We start from the raw sequence: 7986 nt of genomic DNA, 5'->3' as shown, positions 1-7986 counted from the left end.
AAAATAATGGCCTGCTCAGATTGAGGGTTAATTTTCAACTCACTCAACTAGGGCGGGTGTCGCATGCTCTTCCCCTTTCACGCGTAAGACCTTTCTCTGCCTCTTGCCCTGGTGATGACCGGCAACATGGCATCCAATGGATGATCCATGTTGTAGAGGGGGGGCCCAAGCAACTCGGAGGCACAGTTACAATATGTTGGCATAGGGCAGCACTGCAAACCTTCTAGCTGCGCTGCCCTACGTCAAAAGAAAAGAGCAGGGATGCGCCGTATTTGCAAGATACGGCGCATTCCTGTCTTTTCTGCCGGTGCACAAAGTGCAGCCGAGAGCCAACGCAGGCACTCTTGCACCATGGAGCAAGGGTGTCTGTGTTGTTGGCATGAATGTTTTTGTGCAGGAAGACAGGCAGGCAACTAGAGCCAAAGTTAGGGGGGGGGTTGACAAATATTTCGGGGGGGGGGGCTAATTCTTCCAACCATAGACAGAGTGGCTGTAAGAAGGGGTGAACACACAACAAAAAACTCATTTACAAGTAAATGGTCTTTTGAAGACCTGTTAAGTACTCGGGTGCGGCTGGCATTAGATGCTCGCCAGCCCGCGAAGCTGTCTCCGCCCGGGCTGACGCACACGTGAGCCCAATGGGTGTTGCGCGCCTGCAGGAAGGTATGGACGAAAACAATCAAAGGAGGCTTTTTCCTTGCTCTATGTGTGCTGCAAAAAACATTTCTCCTTGTTACACCTGCTTTGGGAAGGCGTTAGTTTTGGCGCTGCCCCAGATTTACGCTGTGTTGTAAATCTGGGGCAGTGTCAAAAACCATAGGATGTTGTGTGGGAACACTTACAGCAACACCTATGGAATGCCCCCCCCCCCACCCATCGTACATGGGGTATGGCTCGTACACCCATCGTACCTGGGGTACGGCTCGTACACCCCATGATCGCAGGGGTACGGTGCGTACCCCTGCGATCAAGGGGGGTACACACCGTACCCGGGGGGGGCCGTTCTATACCTGTTTCGGCACGAACTCTGCTTTTACGGCCGTTTCAGCTCCTGTAGAAAGAGGGTTGTACGGTGCGTACCCGACACGTATCGTACTTGTTGGGTCGTAAAAACCAGCCGCGAACCGTACAGATGTCGCGTACAGCGGGTTCCGAGGGAGAATCGTACGGAGATTAGAGTCCTACGGTCTCTGTACGACTCGTACGGAGTACGGCTCCAGGGTACGAATCGTACTTCGTTGTACGTACGGGGGAGGTTGCAGGCTACGATTCGTACGGGAAAAACTCTCCGAACGGCTATTCGGAGCGGTTTTTCCCGAATCGGAATCGGCCCCATTGTGTTAAAGTCAGCAGGTCAACCCCTGCACCAAATCTGCACCCCATACCATCCCTTTGAAATTTGAACCTCAACCTATTTTCATGCAAAAATCGAGAAAGAGAGACCTAATATAACATGCAAACTTTATATAGATGTTGCAGGAATTATAGCTAGTATGTATACAAAGAACAAATCAAGAAATCTTAAACCATGTGTGATAGTGTTGTGGGGACTGTGCTCCAGGTCTGAGCTCCAGGACTTCATTTTGTACTCAGTAGTTTCACGTGCAAAGTGTCAGTGAGTGCTGGCTGGTGTCCAGTGCTTAATTTGTAAACTATTAAGGGCCAGGGCTCTGACTAGGAGGCCACTGCAGCTTGCATCACTTATTGCCCTTGTCATCACTGCCAAAAGAACTACTAACCATCTATCTCGCGTGTAAATGCGACAGTTCAGATTATTCCAGGTCCCCAAAGCGAAAGAAATGGCTGGGGAGGCAGGTATTAGCACTATTTTAATGTATGTTTTATTCCTAAACAACAGTTGTTCTGCTCATCTCTAAATTAGGTGAGCAGGGCCACCATGTGGTATATTGTCGACACCATACTTAGAACAGTTAGGTGCTAGTGCCGAGCACCGGAAACCAATTAAGTGCCGGTGCTGAGCACCGGAAAGCACAGGCTCAAATTAAGCACTGCTGGTATCTGTGTGTGTGTGTGTGCATGTGTTGACAGTCTGTGTGGGAATGGTGTGGTATGGTGGATCATCAGCATTTGCACATAGGTGAACAGTCAGAGAAACTGGTGCCGTGTGTTACTTTAGTGGCGTTTAAAGTGACACATTTGCCCTTGGACATCTTTTGTCAATGATGTACTGATTATGTGGATATGTAGCCATGAGTGTATTTTTCCAGACTTTAGTCAATTTTGTGCTGTATATTTTGTTGTAAGTAATGCTTGGATTGATGTACATTGTGAGAGTGAATTTTGCTGCAGTAGGTGCCACTGCCGAAGTTTCATCTACATTTTAGTTAGTGTCTGCTATGGTGAGGTTGCACATAAGTTTACCAAATTATTGAGGTCCATAAAGGACTCCAAGCTTCTGTATTGTGCTTTCATTTAACCCGTTAACCGCGGCGGTAATTCCGCCGCGGTGCGGCGGTTTTTGTGCGCGGGCGGGGCCGCGTTGGCCATTGGCCGACGGCAGCACTGGGGAGGTAGTGCTGCCGTCGGCCAATGGCCGACGGCAGCAATGAAAGGGTTAAGAACCAAATGAATTCTATGAGTTGTAGTTTTTGATCACTTCAATTGAGATCAATTGGACTAAGATTCTAAAATATGGTGAGTAGTACTAGGAACAATAAAGATGGAGTATATTGTCCCTGATTCATTGTAATTCAGACGTGCATTTTTGTATACATATTCCCAGAAAATCGTTAGAAAAGAAATATGTATTACTGCCAGTTCCAATCATAGGGCATGACATTTACCAATGTTTACTATCAATTTTCAAGAAATATAAACCTCTTTCTTTTTTTTGTGTTTAACATTTTATTACAATATTCACTTAAAATTAACATAGTAAAACAATAAAATTCACAATGTTTACATCCAGCACATGGTACTCAAAACTTCATATTAAAACTAATTTATGACATTAATGGTCTGGCCAGCTCCTGTACAACTGGAGATTTGAGCTGAGAGATGCCGCTAATCTTCATTTGTCTGCTACTGGAGTACTTATTCTTCACAGTCAAATGCTTATTGGGTCCACCATTAACTTTCAAGATGTTCTTTGCCGTATGTTGCATGACTGGAGTCAGTGAGCCTTCTGAGTAACACCTAATGCTCCAGTGTGGGAGTACATCCCTCTCCATCAAGTACGTTGGGCCTGATTCACAGAACTAATTTAAGACAAAATCCTAAACTTACTACTTTTGGTATTCACAGAAGTTAGGATTTTGTCTTAAGTTTGTCTTAAGTCTGTCTCAAGACAAACTTAAGACAAAATCCTAACTTCTGTGAATAACAAAAGTAGTAAATTTAGGATTTTGTCTTACGTTAGTTCTGTGAATCGGGCCCTTTAAGAGCCAAACAAAAGGCAGCTGCTGCCACCTGAGATGGCAGGAAGTGTACCATGTCACAATCCACCATAACCAGCTCCATCAGATATTTGGCCAGGGTATGCTGTTCTGTGCTTACCTCGCCAATCTTGAAGGCTCGTCGTAAGAAGTGCAGTGGCAGAGGCTGCCCCAGACCTAAGTCCAGGACCCTCAAGATCTTCATTTCCATTTCACGAATCTGAGCTTTAGTGTAGGTGTGGTCAGTTACAAAGGCATAGGGCCTCATTTATGATGCCGTGCGTCACCTTTACGCCGCCGGTGCGTCACTTTCTGTGACGCACCAATGGCGTAAAAAATACGCCTTGTTGCGCCATATTTACAAAGTGACGCATCTAGGTAGATGCGTCACTTTGTAAACACCTGTGCCACATTATACCTGCGCCAGGTATAATGTATGCAAGGGGGGCGAGTTGACGCAAGGAAGGGTCATAGAAGTGACGCAGTGAAATCTATGAGATTTCACTGCGCCACTTCTAGGACTCAAATGCGTCAATTTATTACGCCTGCCTCACAGCAGGTGTAAGACTGACGCAGGTCCTTTCACATGAGGCTTGCCCTATGTGAAAGAAGGTATTGCTGGAGTTGCGTCACTTTTGTGACACACTCCAGCAATGCGTCACTTTTGCGCTTACAGATACGTCAGAAATACTGACGTAACTGTAACTCCTTGCGACATGATGCGTCATACATTAAATATGATGCATCAGGAATGTCGCAAGGAGTGCGCACTGAGAAGTGACGCATCGCTGCTTTCACGCTGCGATGCATCATTTCTCATAAATGAGGCCCATAGTCTCCAGTCTCAGGAGGATTCATCTCCTCATATTACAGGCAACAAATATGGCTGTGACACCAACTAGTTGAAGCATCTTCTTTGGTACTGGATTTGCCTGCAGAAAAAGAGCAATAATTCCCACAGTCAAGAACATGGTTTCTTGGAGCAGCCTGAGCTTCATTTGGACCTGCACCAGCCAGTCAACTAATATAGCCCTCATGTTTCCAGTAACTTCCTGGCCACCAAGATTTCTTGGCCTCACAGACTGTCCCTCCTCCAGGCTTCTCAGATAGTTGTAAATATGCTTTGCATAAGCACTGCAAAGCATGTGGTTCTCTGCATCACCTGCATACACATCTTTGACTTCTATAGGCACATCAGAAAAGGCTTGTTAAAGTCCTTCATCAGTAGCACCACCAGAAAACAACGAAACTAAACCCTCTTTCTTCACTTCTACCTTTACCTTTTTCTATTTTCATTACTGCACTTTATTAGTAGATTCTTAGTTATGTCATATTACTGAGAATAGCTGTGCATGGGGAACATCCAATACGACGTGGTGTTTACACCGCACTACCATTACAACGCTGGTTTTACAACGCAAGTCGTTACCACGACTTGCGCTGGAGGGTGCACTAGGCTAAGGAATAGTAGATTTACTATTCCAACACCTTCCCTACTGTACGTAGGCTGGTGTTGGAATAGTAAATCTTACTATTCCTAAGTCCAGCACCCTACAGCGCAAGTCGTGGTAACGACTTGCGTTGTAAAACCAGCGTTGTAATGGTAGTGCGGTGTAAACACTGCGTTGTATTGACATACAACCGCTGTGCATATATCACAATCATATGCCACAGATGGCAGACCGGTCCTCCATGTGGACAATTTTATTTTGGTCCCAGGGGTCATGACAGGTCCAAAAGGTCCATCCCACATGCTGACCCAGTGCCAGACTGCCAAACAGGCCAGTCCAACACTGCCTACGTCTCTGGTTACAAATATACAAAAGATGCCCGAGTAACCCTCTTGAACCTGGGCTACAAAATTTCTATTTTGACCTCAGATAGAAACCTTACATTGCTTGCTATAGGAACTGATTATTTCTCAAACACATATATAGGCATTTTCTGAAAAGACCCAAATTTTATTTACAAACACCAGCCTTTCATGTAGGGTAAGTATGGCACTTTACAAACCATTCAATCCATCAAAACCTTGATATTAGCAATAAATAAAATTGACTCCCTAAATAGCATTTTCATGAAGTACCTAGGTGTATTTCGGTTTCACACTGAGACATGAGTAATACACAACTACTCATAAATAAATCTGTGTGAATTTGACATCATGGGTGTCTAGTATACCGCAATTAGGTGTGCAGTTTTACGTTGACTCCCCCCCACCCCGCCCCACGGCTCTTACCTGTACCAGCCGCTCCTGTGTACGGTGCGATTGATATAATTGACTCAGGGCTAGCCATGCGACCAAATTCTATAACTACTGTCGCTGTAGTGGGACCGCAGTGACTCAGGGTCTTAGAAGTTTTTAGACCCATCTGACTTATTATAAAGTCTGTGGAAACACCACGCCACGTCTAGTTCTCTGGGAGCATACATGTTGGTACAGATGGCAGCCACTAACTAAGATAACCAGGTAAGTGGTTTATTGTAGGTCTATAACAAGATCATCAAACAACAGACCTCGAGAGGCTGTCCAGGTTCCGTCCAGCCGCTCCGGCGAAATCTAGAACTCTCATCAGGAGATGTAACTCAAAAGCAAATGTTCTAACATTAAAGGTACAGTGAACAAATAACTTGAACACAGCTCATAACAGTTCTGCTATTCAAGGCAGTTAAAACTACAGGGAGAAATAGTGGCTGACTCAGACATGGAATTTTCAATTTATCTAGTAATTCCTAATTTCTGAGTTATTCCTCCCAGAATAACTCTAACTCTACACTCCTTGAGTTAGCGGGACCACTGGTGACGTTAAATGCAGTTCATGGATTTACCACCTTGGGCATTTGTAATTACACCCTTAGTGCGTAGCACTGAATTTCTCCTTCACAAGTACATCAGTAAAATTCAAAAATGCCCCCTTCTACTTTCTGTATGAGGGCTTATTTTTCTTTCCCCCCTTTAACTTCTGGATCCCAGATAAGTTTCCTTTATCTGGTAGTCCCTCAACATGTATCTATAGTCACTGCCATAGTTATGGCCAACCTTGACCTTGCTTGTAGTCTGTACCTCAAACTACACCCTCCCTCTTAGGCAAACAGCCTGCTGTAGCTCATCTGAATAGATAAGCCTGTAGATGGGACCCCAGCTGCCCAATCAGCTGCATAGCTGTCATTTGTGCCTCAGGTGCAGTGGACGCGAGTACCAGAGGTTTGACAAGGATATGGGCTGCCACGGTATCCAAAAAGAGAATAATAGTAGGAGACCCGTACAGTGCGAAAGGCATATACGCGCACAGACAATTAAACAAATCGGCACATCAATAGTGCCAAAGTAGGAGATCACGAGGGCGTTAAAGATAATAAAAACACGGCGGCGACGAGGGGTGTTACTTTGAGCAGAGGATCAGGCAGTGGAAAAAACCATCCGGGCAGGGTAACTGCGTGCTCTCAGCCGAGATGCAAGGCACTGTAAGGGTCGGGAACAGAGTTTAAATATTTAGCGCTGGGCGGAAACCAGATAAATAAGAAGATGGACTATAGAGGAGCTCCTCCTCTTAGATTAACTAACAAAATAAACAGAGGACAACAAGAAGGGAAACAAAGTGGGCTAAAATGGGCGCCATGATAAAATGGTGCAGAAAACTACATATGCAGTGGTCGAGGCCAATACCCCATAACATAAACCGGGGATGAAAACAAAACGTATGAACAGCGCTGGTTACCTTGGAATTTGCGGGGCAGGTGAGGCTTTCAGGCGGTCTCAGTCTCAGTTGGCTTTTCTTTCGGGACACTCCCCGGCCTCGGGCAGCAGCTCTGCTTCGTGGATGAGCGAGGGGGAGCCCTCAGAGGCTGCGAGCAATCCCAGGTGGCCCCACGATGACGTGGTGGGAGTCCCTGCAGGCGGGAGCCAATCCCAGCACGGCAGGCCGATGACACTGCCGCAATCCCTGGGGGCAGGAACCAACCACAGCCTGCACACCGATGATGTAAGCCCCGTCCTTTTCAGACTGGGGACGTGTTTTTTGTTGAGTGACGGATGATGTCACGGAGAGAAAACAGCAAAAACACGCCCCTCAATCCGAAATGGACGGGGCTTAAAGGGACAGGCAGAACTCTTCTCCAATGGCTGGCCGCCATTTAGGAAGCCAGCCAATGGAGAAGAGCTGGCTCGTTTACCTCCCTACTCTCTGACATAATTTCTCGCCCAGCAAGACTGCGCAAGCGCAGCCTACGCAGGCCGAGACCTAAAAATGACCATTTGTCCCTTGGGACGCTGTAAATTACTCGAAATGCAAAATTCAGTTATGCACCAGTTTCCTGATCCCAGAGGAAACTCATTTAAATGGTAGAAGGCTCAGAGCTTTATATCACAGAGGGGTGTATTATGGATCTGTGCAATGATTAATTTTTGGGATCTCAATCGTTCAATTGCCCTAGCTTTGTACTTGGGTACAGCCTGAGACAGGTGCTCACCCTGTGCACAGATCTGTGTGGCGTAACTTGGGCCACATGTATGTACTTTTTTCAAGGTCGCAAAGGACCATCGCAGAATCGGGCCGTTTGTGACCCCCCAAAAAGTTTTTTCCTATGTACC

General features: G+C 46.1%; 1 pseudogene; it reads right to left on the bottom strand.

Annotated features, from left to right (window-relative positions):
• Nucleotides 1-2963: 2963 nt before the first annotated feature.
• LOC147684071 (G2/mitotic-specific cyclin-B1-like) lies at nt 2964-5692 on the bottom strand (annotated as a pseudogene).
• Between the last annotated feature and the right edge of the window lie 2294 nt (nt 5693-7986).

This window comes from Lissotriton vulgaris, chromosome 11 (genome assembly GCF_964263255.1).
Source record: "Lissotriton vulgaris chromosome 11, aLisVul1.2, whole genome shotgun sequence".
Classification (NCBI taxonomy): domain Eukaryota; kingdom Metazoa; phylum Chordata; class Amphibia; order Caudata; family Salamandridae; genus Lissotriton; species Lissotriton vulgaris.
This window is presented reverse-complemented; position numbering and strand designations above follow the sequence as displayed.